The sequence below is a fragment of the Schistocerca nitens genome, chromosome 8, assembly GCF_023898315.1.
Source record: "Schistocerca nitens isolate TAMUIC-IGC-003100 chromosome 8, iqSchNite1.1, whole genome shotgun sequence".
Classification (NCBI taxonomy): domain Eukaryota; kingdom Metazoa; phylum Arthropoda; class Insecta; order Orthoptera; family Acrididae; genus Schistocerca; species Schistocerca nitens.
Window position 1 is genome coordinate 198,367,096 of NC_064621.1, and position 21,916 is coordinate 198,389,011.

Genomic DNA, 21,916 nt, shown 5'->3' on the forward strand with positions numbered 1-21,916 from the left:
AGATACTAAAAGGTATCAGATAGATTATATAATGGTAAGACAGAGATTTAGGAACCAGGTTTTAAATTGTAAGACATTTCCAGGGGCAGATGTGGACTCTGACCACAATCTATTGGTTATGACCTGTAGATTAAAACTGAAGAAACTGCAAAAAGGTGGGAATTTAAGGAGATGGGACCTGGATAAACTGAAAGAACCAGAGGTTGTACAGAGTTTCAGGGAGAGCATAAGGGAACAATTGACAGGAATGGGGGAAAGAAATACAGTAGAAGAAGAATGGGTAGCTTTGAGGGATGAAGTAGTGAAGGCAGCAGAGGATAAAGTAGGTAAAAAGACGAGGGCTAGTAGAAATCCTTGGGTAACAGAAGAAATATTGAGTTTAATTGATGAAAGGAGAAAATATAAAAATGCAGTAAATAAAGCAGGCAAAAAGGAATACAAACGTCTCAAAAATGAGATTGACAGGAAGTGCAAAATGGCTAAGCAAGGATGGCTAGAGGACAAATGTAAGGATGTAGAGGCTTATCTCACTAGGGGTAAGATAGATACTGCCTACAGGAAAATTAAAGAGACCTTTGGAGATAAGAGAACCACTTCTATGAACATCAAGAGCTCAGATGGAAACCCAGTTCTAAGCAAAGAAGGGAAAGCAGAAAGGTGGAAGGAGTATATAGAGGGTCTATACAAGGGCGATGTACTTGAGGACAATATTATGGAAATGGAAGAGGATGTAGATGAAGATCAAATGGGAGATACTATACTGCGTGAAGAGTTTGACAGAGCACTGAAAGACCTGAGTCGAAACAAGGCCCCCGGAGTAGACAACATTCCATTGGAACTACTGACGGCCTTGGGAGAGCCAGTCATGACAAAACTCTACCATCTGGTGAGCAAGATGTATGAAACAGGCGAAATACCCTCAGACTTCAAGAAGAATATAATAATTCCAATCCCAAAGAAAGCAGGTGTTGACAGATGTGAAAATTACCGAACAATCAGTTTAATAAGCCACAGCTGCAAAATACTAACGCGAATTCTTTACAGACGAATGGAAAAACTGGTAGAAGCCGACCTCGGGGAAGATCAGTTTGGATTCCGTAGAAATACTGGAACACGTGAGGCAATACTGACCTTACGACTTATCTTAGAAGAAAGATTAAGGAAAGGCAAACCTACGTTTCTAGCATTTGTAGACTTAGAGAAAGCTTTTGACAATGTTGACTGGAATACTCTCTTTCAAACTCTAAAGGTGGCAGGGGTAAAATACAGGGAGCGAAAGGCTATTTACAATTTGTACAGGAACCAGATGGCAGTTATAAGAGTCGAGGGACACGAAAGGGAAGCAGTGGTTGGGAAGGGAGTAAGACAGGGTTGTAGCCTCTCCCCGATGTTATTCAATCTGTATATTGAGCAAGCAGTGAAGGAAACAAAAGAAAAATTCGGAGTAGGTATTAAAATCCATGGAGAAGAAATAAAAACTTTGAGGTTCGCCGATGACATTGTAATTCTGTCAGAGACAGCAAAGGACTTGGAAGAGCAGTTGAACGGAATGGATGGTGTCTCGAAGGGAGGATATAAGATGAACATCAACAAAAGCAAAACGAGGATAATGGAATGTAGTCGAAGTAAGTCAGGTGATGCTGAGGGAATTAAATTAGGAAATGAGACACTTAAAGTAGTAAAGGAGTTTTGCTATTTGGGGAGCAAAATAACTGATGATGGTCGAAGTAGAGAGGATATAAAATGTAGACTGGCAATGGCAAGGAAAGCGTTTCTGAAGAAGAGAAATTTGTTAACATCGAGTATAGATTTAAGTGACAGGAAGTTGTTTCTGAAAGTATTTGTATGGAGTGTAGCCATGTATGGAAGTGAAACATGGACGATAAATAGTTTGGACAAGAAGAGAATAGAAGCTTTCGAAATGTGGTGCTACAGAAGAATGCTGAAGATTAGATGGGTAGATCACATAACTAATGAGGAGGTACTGAATCGGATTGGGGAGAAGAGGAGTTTGTGGCACAACTTGACCAGAAGAAGGGATCGGTTGGTAGGACATGTTCTGAGGCATCAAGGGATCACCAATTTAGTATTGGAGGGCAGCGTGGAGGGTAAAAATCGTAGGGAGAGACCAAGAGATGCATACACTAAGCAGATTCAGAAGGATGTAGGTTGCAGTAGGTACTGGGAGATGAAGAAGCTTGCACAGGATAGAGTAGCATGGAGAGCTGCATCAAACCAGTCTCAGGACTGAAGACCACAACAACAACAATTGATTCTGACAAAAATATTTTAGTTTTGAGCTGATGCATGTTGTGGGAAAAAATGTTAACAGTAATTTGTAAAAGCAGAGTTATGTCAATTTTTATTCAAAAGTCATGAGTCTCTATGTGACAGCAAATTTAAAGAATACAGTGGAAGTACCACAATTTGAGACAATTGAGAAACAAAGGAAGCCACCTGACGAATTAATGTGTAGCATAGTGACAAATGAAAATTTGTGATCATAGATGAATAAATTACTGTTCTGCTTTACTTTATTTGCAATGTGGACCCAGAATTTTATTACATTACAGGTGATGTTTGGATTTATATTACATAGTATACTTTGGTGATTTTGCTAAGTCCTATCTAGATGGTTTATTTCTATGTTCTGTATAAATTGATTAATGACTATGATTTGGGTATGACTATTGGTGAGCTTTGAAATATTTAATGTTTTACTTTGTTTTATTTATATTTTATACTGGAAACAGTATTGGCTATACTGTATGGTTTCCAAATCCATTTATATAGTGGGTATAGAAACATTGTGGTTATCTTGGGGTAATGTGCAAAATTGTGTTCCTTATTGAAAATATTATGGTTAGATAGCAGAGTTATTTTGATTCCTACTGGCATACTACAGTAATAAAGCTAATGGTTAATGGGAGAATACACAAGTTATTAAAGATTCTACTGGAGGCAGAGATCTGAATGAAAGTGTTTGTCACAAACAACATGTATCTTCAATCATTCCACACGTAACAAAGTATTTTTCAATCACTGCAGTAAAACAGCTTTACGAAAAAAATCAGAGCTAACTTAATATGAAAAAACCAGTAACATATTCCCTGGTCCTGATCTGTGTGAAGCAGATGGTGTTGAAAAAGTACTTGTGATGTGGTTCAAAATGTTATCTGTAGTAATATGAAACTACTGATATGATGAAACTTCCTGGCAGATTAAAACTGTGTGCGCCGACCGAGACTCGAACTCGGGACCTTTGCCTTTCGCGGGCAAGTGCTCTACCAACTGAGCTACCGAAGCACGACTCACGCCCGGCCCTCACAGCCCTACTTCTGCCAGTATCTCGTCTCCTACCGGCGCACACAGTTTTAATCTGCCAGGAAGTTTCATATCAGCGCACACTCCGCTGCAGAGTGAAAATCTCATTCTACTGATATGATGTTTCTATAAGTTGACTTTACTGCTATTGATGTCTTGAAGTGACTTAGGCATTCAGAATGTATGATAGGAGAGAATCAATGGTAATGTGCCAGGGAATGATGATGATGATGATGATGATTTATGTGAGTAATGAGAAATTAAGTTGATAGGAGATGAATATGATGTAAGTTAAGGCAGCTATAGTTGGGGACTTAATATCATGTATGGTAGTAAACTACTTTCATGAAAACATGTGGTATGACACAATGGTAAAATATCTATAATTCTATAAGGATGTTGTTAGTGAAAATCTGAGATGAGACAAAGTATATTTTAAGATTAGCTAGCGGATTTCGTAACTGTGAAAGGGCAGTGATATGTGGAATAATAACACACTAGTCATACTATGAAATGAAATGTTACTGTTACTATCTCTGCTAATTAGAGAATGTCACTGAAGCAAAGCAGAAACCAACTTTAGTATGCAAATTTTAATGTACAGTGAGATAATATGAAGGGTTGCTATTATCTGAACTATGAGAAATATATTTGAAAATAAATTATGATTTGTTCTAGGGAAAGTCGTTCTTCACTAGAAAAAAAGAGTTGATTACTGCTGAACGAATGAAACCTTGAAGAGCACATTTATGAGAAGTAAAATGTGTCTAATTGTAATATCATTTTCATTACTTTGTCTAAAGTATTTAAACATTGTTTGGAGAGGCACAATGAACTCTCAGATGGACATATGCACTTCGTAGTTTATGTGCTTGATGTGGACAGGGCCTAGAGCTGCTGTAGCACTGCTTTTGTCTTCATTTTCTGTGCTGCATCTTCTTCCACTATCTATAAATGTATCAATGTTATCTCTTTCTATCTACACTATCTCTCTAGTTTTTGAAAAATTCTGTTGCCACTTTATGAATTTATCTTGTGTGAATCTTTCATTTTTCGCCAGCCTTGTCAATAATTTAAATATGTTTGCAATATGTTGCATTTTGAATCAACCTTCAGTATAGTAATTATTTTGTTGATCTTTTTATCATGTGTGTGTTTATGACAAGTCCTGATTTTCATATCTATATCAATGTGTGCATACACATTTACATGTTCTATTTTCTTTCTATCCATGAATTCCGAGCCATTGAGCTTTCCTTCTTGTACTCTTCTCTCATGTTCTTGTTGTGGGATGTAGATCTTGTCAATTTTGTACATCATTAGAATGATAATTACACAGCTACTCAAACTTGAATTACTATCTGTAAGCAATACTTTTGATGCCCCATGCACTCCAAAATTTTACTATTGTGACTTAGCTGTCTTAATAAATTCAACTATAGCAATGTGCATTTTTTAAAATTCCTCGATTGTGTATTTTGACCATTTGCTGAAGCCTTCAATACCAACTCTCAAATTATATTTTTATGTGTGTCTAGATAGCAGCAATTTTCTTGTGCACAGGATGACATTTGGATGTTTGTAGGGTTCTGTACCTCAACTGATAAAAAGAGAACACTTACAAGATAATTTCGTTGTTCATCTTTCTGCCCATCTATTCAACTGTTAAAACCCCCTTTTATCAGGAACAGGTATAGCTATCAAGATGATACATAGTTAAGGTAATTCTCATTCACTATTCAGTCACAGTTGCACAGACTGAACAATAAATGAAAATTATCTTAAATATCAATACAGTTGCTTACTCTCACGAGATGAATATGTCGACTATAGTGATACATAATTAAGTACATATGGAATGCTCATAGCACAAGTTCTGCTCGCACTTGTCCTGTTTTTTAATGATTCTGAGAGAACATCTATTTAAGATGTATTTCAGTCTTTAAATTATACATTTAATTTTGTTCACATAAACCTGTAAAGGCTGTGCTTCTTCCCACTGTTAGGGCAATCTCAGATGTTCAGATCTATTTCCTATCTATATGTATGACCGTTGTTGTTATAAAAAATTAACTTATTGATATTTTTGTAGCTGATGTTTCATTCATGCAAGAGACATTGACAGTACCAAGTAAAAATACGTGAAACACAAACACGATACAAGAAATGTTATGAGTTACTACCAAATACACTGAAATGAACAAGTGAAAGTTATGTAAGGTCACACTTGAATGATAATACGAACACTTAATAAAAGATACAATTATCACGATGCTAAAACAAGGACAACATACACTCAATATACAGAAAATAATGATGAAATGTTTTGTACTTTTGTAAAAGAAAAACTTGTATAAGAGATATTCAAGTGCACTGTTTTGAAGGACTTTATTTATTCTACCAATTTTGATAGAAACTTTACATTAGGTGATTCTGTATTTTGATGTAGATGTGTAGACAAATATTTTGTACTACTTCAATTATTATTGTAATTCCCAAACAAAGTTTAGGTACAAAGAAAAATATAATACTATTTTGGAATGAAAATTAAATGATACTGTACTAGATTTGATGTCATTTCACATACATTGGGCATTTATGCTGTTTTGTTAAATGAAGATTTTTACATGTTTTGGCAACTTTTGTACCTTAGGCTAGAATATAAATTTCTATTGTTTCCTAATTGAGATGAAAATATTGTAGTTTTAATGTAACATAATCATAACAAAACACATTTTTGGGAAACAAATTATGTTTGCATATGGATTCATTCACATGCTTTGTATATGATTACTAACCATTTCTTATGCCACTTATATCAAGTTCTTTGAAATAGGTGATACATATTTGAACATGAAATCATTCACATTTTTACTTCAATTTGCTAGTTATATAAAACTTTGTAATAATCTGTACTGAAACTTACCAATTTTGCTATTTTTCTATTAATGTATGTTATAATAATATGTAGGTAAGTTAGTAATTATTTGGAAGGAGAGACTGCATTGGTCGTATTTTTTTGTTTTGTTGTTGTTGTGGCCTTCAGTCCTGAGACTGGTTTGATGCAGATCTCCATGCTACTCTATCCTGTGCAAGCATCTTCATCTCCCAGTACGTACTGCAGCCTACATCCCTCTGAATATGCTTAGTGTATTCATCTCTTGGTCTCCCTCTGCGATTTTTACCCTCCAAGCTGCCCTCCAATACTAAATTTGTGATCCCTTGATGCCTCAGAACATGTCCTACCAACCGATCCCTTCTTCTAGTCAAATTGTGCCACAGACTCCTCTTCTCCCCAATCCTATTCAGTATCTCCTCATTAGTTATGTGATCTACCCACCTAATCTTCAGCATTCTTCTGCAGCACCACATTTCGAAAGCTTCTATTCTCTTCTTGTCCAAAACTAGTTATCGTCCATGTTTCACTTCCATACATCGCTACACTCCATACAAATACTTTCAGAAACTACTTCCTGACACTTAAATCTATACTCCATGTTAACAAATTTCTCTTCTTCAGAAACGCTTTCCTTGCCATTGCCAGTCTACATTTTATATCCTCTCTACTTCGACCATCATCAGTTATTTTGCTCCCCAAATAGCAAAACTCCTTTACTACTTTAAGTGTCTCATTTCCTAATCTAATTCCCTCAGCATAACCCGACTTAATTCGACTACATTCCATTATCCTCGTTTTGCTTTTGTTGATGTTCATCTTATATCCTCCTTTTAAGGCACTGTCCATTCCGTTCAACTGCTCTTCCAAGTCCTTTGCTGTCTCTGACAGAATTACAATGTCATCGGCGAACCTCAAAGTTTTTATTTCTTCTCCATGGATTTTAGTACCTACTCCAAATTTTTCTTTTGTTTCCTTTACTGCTTGCTCAATATACAGATTGAACAACATCGGGGATAGGCTACAACCCTGTCTCACTCCCTTCCCAACCACTGCTTCCCTTTCATGCCCCTCGACTCTTATAACTGCCATCTGGTTTCTGTACAAATTGTAAATAGCCTTTCGCTCCCTGTATTTTACCACTGCCACCTTCAGAATTTGAAAGAGAGTATTCCAGTCAACATTGTCAAAAGCTTTCTCTATGTCTACAAATGCTAGAAACGTAGGTTTGCCTTCTCTTAATCTAGCTTCTAAAGTAAGTCGTAGGGTCAGTATTGCCTCACGTGTTCCCATATTTCTACAGAATCCAAACTGATCTTCCCCAAGGTCGGCTTCTACCAGTTTTTCCATTCGTCTGTAAAGACTTCGCATTAGTATTTTGCAGCTGTGACTTATTAAACTGATAGTTCGGTAATTTTCACATCTGTCAACGCCTGCTTTCTTTGGGATTGGAATTATTATATTCTTCTTGAAGTCTGAGGGTATTTCGCCTGTTTCATACATCTTGCTCACCAGATGGTAGAGTTTTGTCAGGACTGGCTCTCCCAAGGCTGTCAGTAGTTCTAATGGAATGTTGTCTACTCCCGGGGCCTTGTTTCGACTCAGATCTTTCAGTGCTCTATCAAACTCTTCACGCAGTATAGTATCTCCCATTTCATCATCATCTACATCTTCTTCCATTTCTATAACATTGCCCTCAAGTACATCGCCCTTGTATAGACCCTCTATATACTCCTTCCACCTTTCTGCTTTCCCTTCTTTGCTTAGACTGGGTTCCCATCCGAGCTCTTGGTATTCATACAAGTCATTCTCTTTTCTCCAAAGGTCTCTCTAATTTTCCTGTAGGCAGTATCTATCTTACCCCAAGTGAGATAAGCCCCTACATCCTTACATTTATCCTCTAGCCACCCCTGCTTAGCCATTTTGCACTTCCTGTCGATCTCATTTTTGAGACGTTTGTATTCCTTTTTGCCTGCTTCATTTACTGCATTTTTATATTTTCTCCTTTCGTCAATTAAATTCAATATTTCTTCTGTTACCCAAGGATTTCTACTAGCCCTCGTCTTTTTACCTACTTGATCCTCTGCTGCCTTCACTACTTCATCCCTCAAAGCTACCCATTCTTCTTCTACTGTATTTCTTTCCCCCATTCTTGTCAATTGTTCCCTTATGCTCTCCCTGAAACTCTGTACAACCTCTGGTTTAGTCAGTTTATCCAGGTCCCATCTCCTTAAATTCCCACCTTTCTGCAGTTTCTTCAGTTTTAATCTACAGTTCATAACCAATAGATTGTGGTCAGAGTCCACATCTGCCCCTGGGAATGTCTTACAATTTAAAACCTTGTTCCTAAATCTCTGACTTACCATTATATAATCTATCTGATACCTTTTTGTATCTCCAGGCTTCTTCCATGTATACAACCTTCTTTTATGATTCTTGAATTAAGTGTTAGCTATGATTAAGTTGTGCTCTGTGCAAAATTCCACCAGGTGGCTTCCTCTATAATTTCTTACCCCCAATCCATATTCACCTAATGACATCTTGGGTTGTCGGGTGTTCTGCCAGATATCAGCGTCGTACTTGCACGATATTTCGGTCACGTAGCTCGTAACCTTCATCAGGTGTGACCTGAGACTAGTTGGCATATAGACTTGTACTACTGTCGTAGGCGTGGGCTTCCTGTCTATCTTGGCCACAACAATGCGTTCATTGTGCTGTTTGTAGTAGCTTACCCGCATTCCTATTGTTTTGTTCATTATTAAACCTACTCCTGCATTACCCCTATTTGATTTTGTATTTATAACCCTAATTCACCTGACCCAAAGTCTTGTTATTAACCACAAAATCGATTTTCGTTCACTTAGTGACCGAAATTCAATTTTGCAGTTAATAAAACAAAAAAATACGGCCAATGCTGTCTCTCCTTCCAAGTACATCCATTATCTGGTCGTGGTGCACAGGACACTCCATGGAGTTGCCAATCAATCAATTAGTAATTATTATTACTATTGTAATAAAAGATGCTAATTATTCATATTAATTTTAAATCTTTCATACTTTGAAGAGTAAATATGCATTTTTTAGAGTGAATGACTGTTAAGTTTACAAATGTAAATCTTATTGTTTTGCACCAAAGTGAACATTCTGACTAAGTTGTAAACCACTAAAGCAAAATATCAACAATGTGATTTTTAGTAACTAAATGTTATTATAGCTACGATACTTACACATATTAAGCACATTTCACTTTCAGGAAATTAATTACTTCTATGTTTATCAAAATTAAACAGTGGGTAGTTCAGTTATTCTGGTGTCAGAATTTCACTAGCATTTTCAGGCTTGCAAAATTCATGTTGGGCTATTGTGATGGAACTGATCACCAGCTCATTTTCATTATGTGTTATACTTGATGATACATACAAACAATCTGAATACTCCATAAACCAATACACAGAGTGATTGATACGGTTAGACAAGCAAATCACAAGATTCACAAACACTTTTCCAAGCTCATGAAATTTTTTGCTTCTTATCTTTGAGTAAACTAGTAATAAAGTATTAGCTTATTTATATTCAATTATGAAATGTACAGACAGATAATGCCACAAATTTAAGTCAACCATATATTTATAAATTTTGAAAAGGCATTTTAAATTATTATTATTATTATTTCTTTCCTTTCTCAGACGTTAAGTCTGGTTAAAAATTTTAAAGTGATGCGGACCTTGAACAAGCATGACTTCCTTTTAACTGTACGGTATATGTTAACATTGCATTTCGGGTAATTGAACATGTATCAATAATTACAGATTTCTGTAGTTGTATATATACGTTTGGATGTAGCTGTATTGCGTTTATGTACTGGTGGATATTGTGTGAATGACTCCTGTAGTTGATAGTATAATTGGTATAATGTCAACTTTATCCTGATGCCGCACGTTCTTGGCTTCCTCAGCCAGTTGGATGTATTTTTCAATTTTTTCTCCTGTTTTCTTCTGTATATTTGTTGTTTTGGGTATGGATATTTCGATTAGTTGTGTTAATTTCTTCTTTTTATTGGTGAGTATGACGTCATGGTTTGTTATGTGGTGGTATTTTATCTGTTATAATGTTTCTGTTCCAGTATAATTTGTATTCATCATTCTCCAGTACATTTTGTGGTGCATAATTTTATGTGGAAATGTGTTGTTTTATTAGTTTATGTTGTATGGCAAGTAGTTGATGTATTATTTTTGCTACATTGTCATGTCTTCCGGTGTATTCTGTATTTGCTAGTATTGTACATCCGCTTGTGATGTGATCTACTGTTTCCATTTGTTGTTTGCAAAGTCTGCATTTATCTGTTGTGGTATTGGGATCTTTAATAATATGCTTGCTGTAATATCTGGTATTTATTGTTTGATCCTGTATTGCAATCATGAATCCTTCCGTCTCACTGTATATATTGCCTTTTCTTAGCCATGTGTTGGATGCGTCTTGATCGATGTGTGGCTGTGTTAGGTGATACGGGTGCTTGCCATGAAGTGTCTTCCCCTTCCAATTTACTTTCTTCGTATCTGTTGATGTTATGTGATCCAAAGGGTTGTAGAAGTGGTTATGAAATTGCAGTGGTGTAGCCAATGTATTTATATGAGTGATTGCTTTGTGTATTTTGCTAGTTTCTGCTCGTTCGAGAAAGAATTTTCTTAAATTGTCTACCTGTCCATAATGTAGGTTTTTTATGTCGATGAATCCCCTTCCTCCTTCCTTTCTGCTTAATGTGAATCTTTCTGTTGCTGAATGTATGTGATGTATTCTATATTTGTGGCATTGTGAACGTGTAAGTGTATTTAGTGCTTCTAGGTCTGTGTTACTCCATTTCACTACTCCAAATGAGTAGGTCAGTATTGGTATAGCATAAGTATTTATAGTTTTTGTCTTGTTTCTTGCTGTCAATTCTGTTTTCAGTATTTTTGTTAGTCTTTGTCTATATTTTTCTTTTAGTTCTTCTTTAATATTTGTATTATCTATTCCTATTTTATGTCTGTATCCTAGGTATTTATAGGCATCTGTTTTTTCCATCGCTTCTATGGAGTCACTGTGGTTATTCAATATGTAATCTTCTTGTTTAGAGTGTTTTCCCTTGACTATGCTATTTTTCTTACATTTGTCTGTTCCAAAAGCCATATTTATATCATTGCTGAATACTTCTGTTATCTTTAATAATTGGTTGAGTTGTTGATTGGTTGCTGCCAGTAGTTTTAGATCATCCATGTATAGCAAATGTGTGATTTTGTGTGGGTATGTTCCAGTAATATTATATCCATAATTTATCTAAAAAGAAAGATGATGAGACTTACCAAACAAAAGCGCTGGCAGGTCGATAGACACACAAAAAAACACAAACACACACACAAAATTCTAGCTTTCGCAACCAACGGTTGCTTCGTCAGGAAAGAGGGAAGGAGAGGGAAAGATGAAAGGATGTGGGTTTTAAGGGAGAGGGTAAGGAGTCATTCCAATCCCGGGAGCGGAAAGACTTACCTTAGGGGGAAAAAAGGACAGGTATACACTCGCACACACACACATATCCATCCACACATACAGACACAAGCAGACATATTTAAAGACAAAGAGTTTGGGCAGAGATGTCAGTCGAGGTGGAAGAGTAGAGGCAAAGAAGTTGTTGAGACAGAGGTGAGGTATGAGTGGCGGCAACTTGAAATTAGCGGAGATTGAGGCCTGGCGGATAACGAGAAGAGAGGATATACTGAAGGGCAAGTTCCCATCTCCGGAGTTCGGATTGGTTGGTGTTGGTGGGAAGTATCCAGATAACCCGGACGGTGTAACACTGTGCCAAGATGTGCTGGCTGTGCACCAAGGCGTGTTTAGCCACAGGGTGATCCTCATTACCAACAAACACTGTCTGCCTGTGTCCATTCATGCGAATGGACAGTTTGTTGCTGGTCATTCCCACATAGAATGCATCACAGTGTAGGCAGGTCAGTTGGTAAATCACGTGGGTGCTTTCACACGTGGCTCTGCCTTTGATCGTGTACACCTTCCGGGTTACAGGACTGGAGTAGGTGGTGGTGGGAGGGTGCATGGGACAGGTTTTGCACCGGGGGCGGTTACAAGGATAGCAGCCAGAGGGTAGGGAAGGTGGTTTGGGGATTTCATAGGGATGAACTAACAGGTTACGAAGGTTAGGTGGACGGCGGAAAGACACTCTTGGCGGAGTGGGGAGGATTTCATGAAGGATGGATCTCATTTCAGGGCAGGATTTGAGGAAGTCGTATCCCTGCTGGAGAGCCACATTCAGAGTCTGGTCCAGTCCCGGAAAGTATCCTGTCACAAGTGGGGCACTTTTGTGGTTCTTCTGTGGGGGATTCTGGGTTTGTATTATTTAGCATGTTGGATAGTGGGTTCAGAGCAAGACAGAACCAGAAAGGACTTAATGAGTCTCCTTGGTATATTCCACGCTTAATCTGTATTGGCTGTGATGTGATATTATCTGAATTTGTTTGGATATTAAGTGTGGTTTTCCAGTTTTTCATTACTATGTTTAGAAACTGTATCAATTTAGGATCTACTTTGTATATTTCCAATACCTGTAGTAACCATGAGTGGGGTACACTATCAAAAGCTTTTTGGTAATCAATGTATGTGTAGTGTAGCGACCTTTGTTTAGTTTTAGCTTGATATGTCACCTCTGCATCTATTATCAGTTGCTCTTTACATCCTCGTGCTCCTTTGCAGCAGCCTTTTTGTTCTTCATTTATAATTTTGTTCTGTGTTGTATGTGTCATTAATTTCTGTGTAATGACTGAAGTTAATATTTTGTAGATTGTTGGTAGGCATGTTATGGGGCGATATTTAGCTGGGTTTACTGTGTCTGCTTGACCTTTAGGTTTCAGATAAGTTATTCCATGTGTAAGTGTATCACGGAATGTGTATGGGTCTGCAATGTAACTGTTAAATAATTTAGTTAGATGTGAATGTGTTGAGGTGAACTTCTTTAGCCAGAAATTTGCTATTTTATCATTTCCAGGGGCTTTCCAATTGTGCGTACAATTAATTGCTCGGGTGACTTCATGTTGCAAAATTATCACTTCAGGCATTTGTGGTATCATCTTGTATGAGTCTGTTTCTGCTTGTATCCACCGTGCATGCCTGTTATGTTGTACCGGGTTTGACCATATGTTGCTCCAGAAGTGTTCCATGTCTGTTATGTTTGGTGGATTGTCTATTTTTATGTGTGTGTTATCTATTGTTTGGTAAAATTTATTTTGGTTTGTGTTGAATGTTTGGTTTTGTTTCCTTCTATTTTCACTTTTTTTGTATCTTCTAAGTCGTTTGGCCAATGCTTGTAATTTCTGCTTCTTTTCATCTAATTGCTCTATTGCTACTTGTTGTGAGATTTTACCTAACCTTTTTCGTTTTTTGTCTGATATTTCATTTCTTATAAATTGTGTTAGCTGTCAGATGTCTTTTCTCAGTTTTTCTATTCTGATCTGTAGCCTGTGTTGCCATGCTGGTTTTGTGGGTTTCTTCTGTGTGTTGGTTGGTTCTGATCTCTGCCTAGTGTGTATATTTAGTGTAGTGAGTGCTCCTACATAAACCAGTAGTTGTAACTCTTCCATAGTTGTGTATTCATTTATTTTGCTGTGTATGATTGTGTTGATAGTTTTTATTGTTGTTTCGACTTGTGGGTTATTTGGTGGTCTATGCAAGAATGGTCTAATGTCTGTATTTGTGTCTTTGTATTCTATATATGTCAACTGAAATTTTTCTTCTATATCTAACATGTGTGTCACTTCATGTTCTATTTGTGCTTGTGCTGGTGGCTGTCTTAAGATTTCGTTTCCCTCTGATTGTTTAATTGATGCGTGTTGTTCTTTGTTTGTTTGCTCTGGGATGTTTGAGTCCATTACTGTATTTTCTTGTTCTTCTAATTGCACATTATTTTGTTCCAGTATTTGTTGTACTTGTTGTTTGATGTTTTCTAATTCTGACTGGGGTATCCTGTTATTTTTTATTATTACACGGATCTGATCAGCTAGTCGTTGTTCTGTTAAAAATTTTAATTCCGGGTATCTGGTAATAAATGTTGTGTATACTTGTGATCTGTATCCAGTTGTGTTGGTTCCTAGGTTTGTTGCTTGGTAATAACAGAACATGAGGTGTCGATTAACTTCATCTGACCATCTCATCCTCTGTCTTTGTTTTCCTTCTAGGGTGGTTGCAGGAAGCATATCCTGCAAAACACCTCTATTTGGATTTAAATCATTTTCCAGTTGGCTAGCAGTGTCATTACCATTGTGGGCGGGCATAGGGTTCAAGCGCCGTCCCCGACCATGACGGCGCTTGTCCGAGGCTTCTTTAGTTCTGTCCTGAACCAAGTAATCACACTAAAAGGGGGGTTAGCCCTATTAGTGGTTTGTTCTTTTCGTCGCCTTTTACGACTGGCAGAACATACCGGAGGCCTATTCTTTTCCCGGGCCTCCACGGGAATCATTATTATTATTATTATTATTATTTCTTTACTTTCTCAGACGTTAAGTCTGGTTGAGAATGGAAAGTGACGCGGACCTTGATCAAGCGTCACTTCCTATTAACTGTACGGTATGTGTTATATTGCATTTAGGAACTTTCGGGTAATTGAACATGTATCAATAATTACGGATTTCTGTAGTTGTATATATATGTTTGGATGTAGCTGTATTGCATTGATGTACTGGTGGATATTGTGTGGTATGACTCCTGTAGTTGATAGTATAATTGGTATGATGTCAACTTTATCCTGATGCCACATGTCTTTGACTTCCTCAGCCAGTTGGATGTATTTTTCAATTTTTTCTCCTGTTTTCTTTTGTATATTTGTTGTATTGGGTATGGATATTTCGATTAGTTGTGTTAATTTCTTCTTTTTATTGGTGAGTATGATGTCATGTTTGTTATGTGGCGTTGTTTTATCTGTTATAATGGTTCTGTTCCAGTATAATTTGTATTCATCATTCTCCAGTACATTTTGTGGTGCATACTTGTATGTAGGAACTTGTTGTTTTAAAAGTTTATGTTGTAAGGCAAGCTGTTGATGTATTATTTTTGCGACATTGTCATGTCTTCTGGGGTATTCTGTATTTGCTAGTATTGTACATCTGCTTGTGATGTGATCTACTGTTTCTATTTGTTGTTTACAAAGTCTGCATTTATCTGTTGTGGTATTGGGATCTTTAATAATATGCTTGCTGTAATACCTGGTGTTTATTGTTTGATCCTGTATTGCAATCATGAATCCTTCCGTCTCACTGTATATATTGCCTTTTCTTAGCCATGTGTTGGATGCGTCTTGATCGATGTGTGGCTGTGTTAGATGATACGGGTGCTTGCCATGAAGTGTTTTCTTTTTCCAATTTACTTTCTTCGTATCTGTTGATGTTATGTGGTCTAAAGGGTTGTAGAGGTGGTTATGAAATTGTAGTGGTGTAGCCGATGTATTTATATGAGTGATTGCTTTGTGTATTTTGCTAGTTTCTGCTCGTTCTATAAAGAATTTTCTTAAATTGTCTACCTGTCCATAATGTAGGTTTTTTATATCGATAAATCCCCTTCCTCCTTCCTTTCTGCTTAATGTGAATCTTTCTATTGCTGAATGTATGTGATGTATTCTATATTTGTGGCATTGTGATCGTGTAAGTGTATTTAGTGCTTCTAGGTCTGTGTTACTCCATTTCACTACTCCAAATGAGTAGGTCAATATTGGTATGGCATATGTATTTATAGCTTTTGTCTTGTTTCTTGCTGTCAATTCTGTTTTCAGTAGTTTTGTTAGTCTTTGTCTATATTTTTCTTTTAGTTCTTCTTTAATATTTGTATTATCTATTCCTATTTTTTGTCTGTATCCTAGATATTTATAGGCATCCGTTTTTTCCATTGCTTCTATGCAGTCGCTGTGGTTATCCAATATGTAATCTTCTTGTTTAGTGTGTTTTCCCTTGACTATGCTATTTTTCTTACATTTGTCTGTTCCAAAGGCCATACTTATATCATTGCTGAATACTTCTGTTATCTTTAGTAATTGGTTGAGTTGTTGATTTGTTGCTGCCAGTAGTTTTAGATCATCCATGTATAGCAAATGTGTGATTTTGTGTGGGTATGTTCCAGTAATATTGTATCCATAATTTGTATTATTTAGCATGTTGGATAGTGGGTTCAGAGCAAGGCAGAACCAGAAAGGACTTAATGAGTCTCCTTGGTATATTCCACGCTTAATCTGTATTGGCTGTGATGTGATATTATTTGAATTTGTTTGGATATTAAGTGTGGTTTTCCAATTTTTCATTACTATGTTTAGGAACTGTATCAATTTAGGATCTATTTTGTATATTTCCAATATCTGTAGTAACCATGAGTGGGGTACACTATCAAAAGCTTTTTGGTAATCAATGTATGCGTAGTGTAGCGACCTTTGTTTAGTTTTAGCTTGGTATGTCACCTCTGCATCTATTATCAGTTGCTCTTTACATCCTCGTGCTCCTTTGCAACAGCCTTTTTGTTCTTCATTTATAATTTTGTTCTGTGTTGTATGTGTCATTAATTTCTGTTTGATGATTGAAGTTAATATTTTGTATATTGTTGGTAGGCATGTTATGGGGCGATATTTAGCTGGGTTTGATGTGTCTGCTTGATCTTTAGGTTTCAGATAAGTTATTCCATGTGTAAGTGTATCAGGGAATGTGTATGGGTCTGCAATGTAACTGTTAAATAATTTAGTTAGATGTGAATGTGTTGAGGTGAACTTCTTTAACCAGAAATTTGCTATTTTATCATTTCCAGGGGCTTTCCAATTGTGAGTAGAATTAATTGCTTGGGTGACTTCATGTTGTAAAATTATCACTTCAGGCATTTGTGGTATCATCTTGTATGTGTCTGTTTCTGTTTGTATCCACCGTGCATGCCTGTTATGTTGTACCGGGTTTGACCATATGTTGCTCCAGAAGTGTTCCATGTCTGTTATGTTTGGTGGATTGTCTATTTTAATGTGTGTGTTATCTATTGTCTGGTAAAATTTCTTTTGGTTTGTGTTGAATGTTTGGTTTTGTTTCCTTCTATTTTCACTTTTTTTGTATCTTCTGAGTCGTTTGGCTAATGCTTGTAATTTCTGCTTCTTTTCGTCTAATTGCTCTGTCGCTTCTTGTTGTGAGATTTTACCTAACCTTTTTCGTTTTTTTTCCGAGATTTCATTTCTTATAAATTGTGTTAGCTGTCCGATGTCTTTTCTCAGTTTTTCTATTCTGATCTGTAGCCTGTGTTGCCATGCTGGTTTTGTGGGTTTCTTCTGTGTGTTGGTTGGTTCTGATCTCTGTCTAGTGTGTATATTTAGTGTAGTGAGTGCTCCTATATAAACCAGTAGTTGTAACTCTTCCATAGTTGTGTTTTCATTTATTTTGTTGTGTATGATTGTGTTGATAGTTTTTATTGTTGTTTCGACTTGTGGGTTATTTGGTGGTCTATGCAAGAATGGTCTTATGTCTGTATTTGTGTCTTTGTATTCTATATATGTTAGCTGAAATTTTTCTTCTATATCTAGCATCTGTGTCACTTTGTGTTCTATTTGTGCTTGTTCTGGTGGCTGTCTTAAGATTTCGTTTTCCTCTGATTGTTTAATTGGTGCGTGTTGTTCTTTTTTTGTTTGCTCTGGGATGTTTGAGTCCATTACTGTATTTTCTTCTTCTTCTGATTGCACATTATTTTGTTCCAGTATTTGTTGTACTTCTTGTTTGATGTTTTCTAATTCTGACTGGGGTATCCTGTTATTTCTGATTATTACACGGATCTGATCAGCTAGTCGTTGTTCTGTTAAAAATTTTAATTCTGGGTATCTGGTAATAAATGTTGTGTATACTTGTGATCTGTATCCAGTTGTGTTGGTTCCTAGGTTTGTTGCTTGGTAATAACAGAACATGAGGTGTCGATTAACTTCATCTGACCATCTCATCCTCTGTCTTCGTTTTCCTTCTAGGGTGGTTGCAGGAAGCATATCCTGCAAAACACCTCTATTTGGATTTAAATCATTTTCCAGTTGGCTATTATTATTATTATTATTATTATTTCTACCATTTTCTGGAACATAATCTGAAAACAGTGTAACACAAATTATTAAACACTTATAAATTTCTGTGAATGTAAAAACTGATCTCTGAACATAGTTATTTTTGTATTGCTAATTTTGCATCTTTGGTGCGCATTTGATCTTCGTACTGTTTGGTCAGTAAGTTGCAGTATGTATTTGGCATGACATGATTTGTGTTGGTTGGCTTTCTTTGACAAATATGTGGAGTTGTGATTCATGTTTGACTGAAGCAAAAATATGTGATTCTTGCGCTTCTCCCGGCGTATTTGATAATCAAAATATCCACGGGTGTACTGCCAGTCTATAGTGTCCAACGGGCACAATATTTCGGCGATCATACATGTCGCCATCATCAGGTGAACTGACAGCCTGAGCTCCTGTGAACGTGCCGGCACAGAGATCCATACGCTATGGCTGCTCATAGGGAACTGGGTTCGGTTGCGGTGGCGGCCGATTTAAATACCCTCCGCCCGCGACACGCTCCCTCCGCTGTCCGTGCCACGGTCGCGCGGTGGAACAGATCGCGACGGCGTCTGAGATGACGTCGGATTGATGGCTCTGTCCGCCGTGGTTGTCACAACTATACGTTTGCTCTTGATTAACCCAATCGCTGGTTCCCAAGCCTTGCTAAGATTATAGCCACAGTCACGGTTTATGAGGTCGTCATTGTCATTGGTGCGAATTTCGATGGCCTCTCTAACAGCGCTGTCCCAGTATCTCGACGTCTGTACCAGAATCTTCGTGCATTCATACTCCATAGCATGATTTTCTGACAAACAATGTTCAGCGACCGCCGACTTGCTCGGATACATCAGTCTAGTGTGCCTCTGGTATTCACGGCATCGATCCTCGACGGTACACATCGAATGACCAATATACGACTTGCCACATTGACACGGAATCTGGTACACACCGGCCTTCCTCAAACCGTCATCTTTGGCACTCCCCACCAGTGCAAGAGTTTTATTCGGAGGACAAAACACAGTTCCGACCCGGTGTTTCTTCAAAATGCAGGCGATTATCCCCGAGAGTGCGTCTGTATATGGAATAAATGCAGTGCCTACCTCCTCCCTCGTGATTTCATCCATCTCCACAGGTTGTGCTGTAGTGGTTGGGCGGAGAGCACGTTGAATCTGCCACTCTGAGTACCCATTTTTTCGAAATACAGTTCTCAGATGTTCCAATTCCTGCGGTAGACTCTCTGTGTCAGAGAGAGTGCGCACCCTATGTACTAGAGTTTTAAGTACCCCATTCCTCTGTGAAGGGTGGTGGCAGCTGTCCGCGTGCAAATACAGATCAGTGTGCGTTGTCTTCCAATACACCCCATGACCTAGGGTGCTGTCAGCCCTTCTCTTGACCAAGACGTCAAGGAAAGGTAATTTACCCTCCGTTTCAGTCTCCATAGTGAATTTGATGTTGGGGTGTATGGAGTTCAGATGTGTAAGGAAGTCAAGGAGTTGATCCATACCATGTGGCCAGATGACTAACGTGTCGTCCACATAACGGAAAAGGCAAGTAGGTTTCCGTTCGGATGATGACAGGGCTTCCTCCTTGAAGTTCTTCATGTACAAATTCGCTACCAGCGGTGAGAGTGGGCTACCCATGGCGACTCCCTCCGTTTGTTCATAGTATTCTCCATTAAAAAGAAAATACGTGGAAGTCAAGACATGCCTAAAAAGTTCAGTGGTCTTCTCGTCAAACTTCTGACTAATCAATTCTAGTGACTCTCGCAGGGGTACCCTTGTAAACAAGGAAACGACGTCAAAACTCACCATGATATCTGACTCGTCCAATCTGAAGCTATCAAGGCGTTTAACAAAATCCACGGAATTATGGATGTGATGAGGGCATTTACCCACATAAGGACTTAATATTCCCGTCAGGTATTTGGCCAACAAATATATAGGTGCCCTGATGTTGCTGACAATGGGGCGTAATGGTATCCCCTCTTTGTGAAACTTCGGGAGTCCATATAGTCTAAGCGGTACCGGACCTTGGGATAACAATTTCTTAGCGTCACCCTCCGGTAAATCTGCGTCCTTGAGAAGCGACCTCATCTTGTTCTCCACCTTCTTTGTAGGGTCAACGCTGATCTTCCAGTAGGAATGGTCATTTAGCAGGCTCTGCATCTTATCAGTGTAGTCCTTATGGGAGACAACAACTGTATCATTGCCTTTGTCAGCCGATAAGACAACAATTTCAGAGCGCTCCCTCAGATCACGAATGGCCGCCCTCTCTTTACTGGTGATATTTAACTTCATCGGCTTGTATTTTGTCAACGCACGACAAGTTTCACGATGTATTTCCTCAGCTGATTCAGGCGGAAGTCGAGCTGCAACCTGTTCAACAGCACTAACAATTTCTGCGACCGGAGTGAACTTGGGGGTGGGAGCGAGGTTGAGACCTTTCTGCAAAACCGAGACCGCCTCATCACTCAACACCATGCCACCGCAGCATGAAGAAATTTGAAAAGTTGCGCCACCGTAGATGTCGTTTGCTAAGTACTCTTGCCTTACTAAAGAAATGTCGTTCCGAGAATGTTGTTCCAAATTTTGCTAAGGTTATGCATCACATCGATTCTGCAGCAAAGAGAATCAAGAAACAAGCCAGCCTCGCATTGGTAGGTGAGAGAGTGCAATTCACCTGCCGGATCCTTGAATTTATCTCACAGGAATTACTCAACTACATTTGCAACTGGCTAGTAATTTCACTTCTTTTTCCTGGGATTGGATTGATGGTATCACCTGGGTTGCAGCTGATACCACCCATAAGAAGGCAACGGGACGTCAAACAGCTAAGTTTTCACTTCTCCTTGACAAACCATCTCTGCAGGTTCCGTGCCAGACTGTCATCAATTTGAGCGGCATGGTGTTGAGTGATGATGCGGTCTCGGTTTTGCAGAAAGGTCTCAATTTCGCTTCCACCCTCAAGTTCACTCCGGTCGCAGAAATTGTTAGTGCTGTTGAACAGATTGCAGCTCGACTTCCGCCTGAATCAGCTGAAAAAAATACATCATGAAACTTGTCATGTGTTGATGAAATCCAAGCCGATGAAGTCAAATATCACCAGTAAAGAGAGGGCGGCCATTCGTGATCTGAGGGAGCACTCTGAAATTGTTGTCTTACCAGGCAATGATACAGTTGTTGTCTCCCATAAGGACTACACTGATAAATTGCAGAGCCTGCTAAATGACGATTCCTACCGGAAGATCAGCGTTGACCCTACAAAGAAAGTGGAGAAAAGACGAGGTCGCTTTTCAAGGACGCAGATTTACCGGAGGGTGACGCTAAGAAATTGTTATCCCAAGGTCCGGTACCGCTTAGACTATATGGACTCCCGAAGTTTCACAAAGAAGGGATACCATTACGCCCCACTGTCAGCAACATCAGGGCACCTATATATTTGTTGGCCAAATACCTGACGGGAATATTAAGTCCTTATGTGGGTAAATGCCCTCATCACATCCATAATTCCATGGATTTTGTTAAACGCCTTGATAGCTTCAGATTGGACGAGTCAGATATCATGGTGAGTTTTGACATCGTTTCCTTGTTTACGAGGGTACCCCTGCGAGAGTCACT

General features: G+C 38.2%; 1 protein-coding gene and 1 non-coding gene across 5 annotated transcripts in view; both read right to left on the minus strand.

Annotated features, from left to right (window-relative positions):
• Positions 1-21,916, minus strand: part of LOC126199312 (N-acetylgalactosaminyltransferase 6-like) — a 217,422-nt gene that overhangs the window by 107,885 nt on the left and 87,621 nt on the right. The window lies entirely within an intron of this gene.
• Positions 3,233-3,306, minus strand: Trnas-cga (transfer RNA serine (anticodon CGA)). The gene has a single exon. It is a non-coding gene; the product is annotated as a tRNA-Ser (tRNA).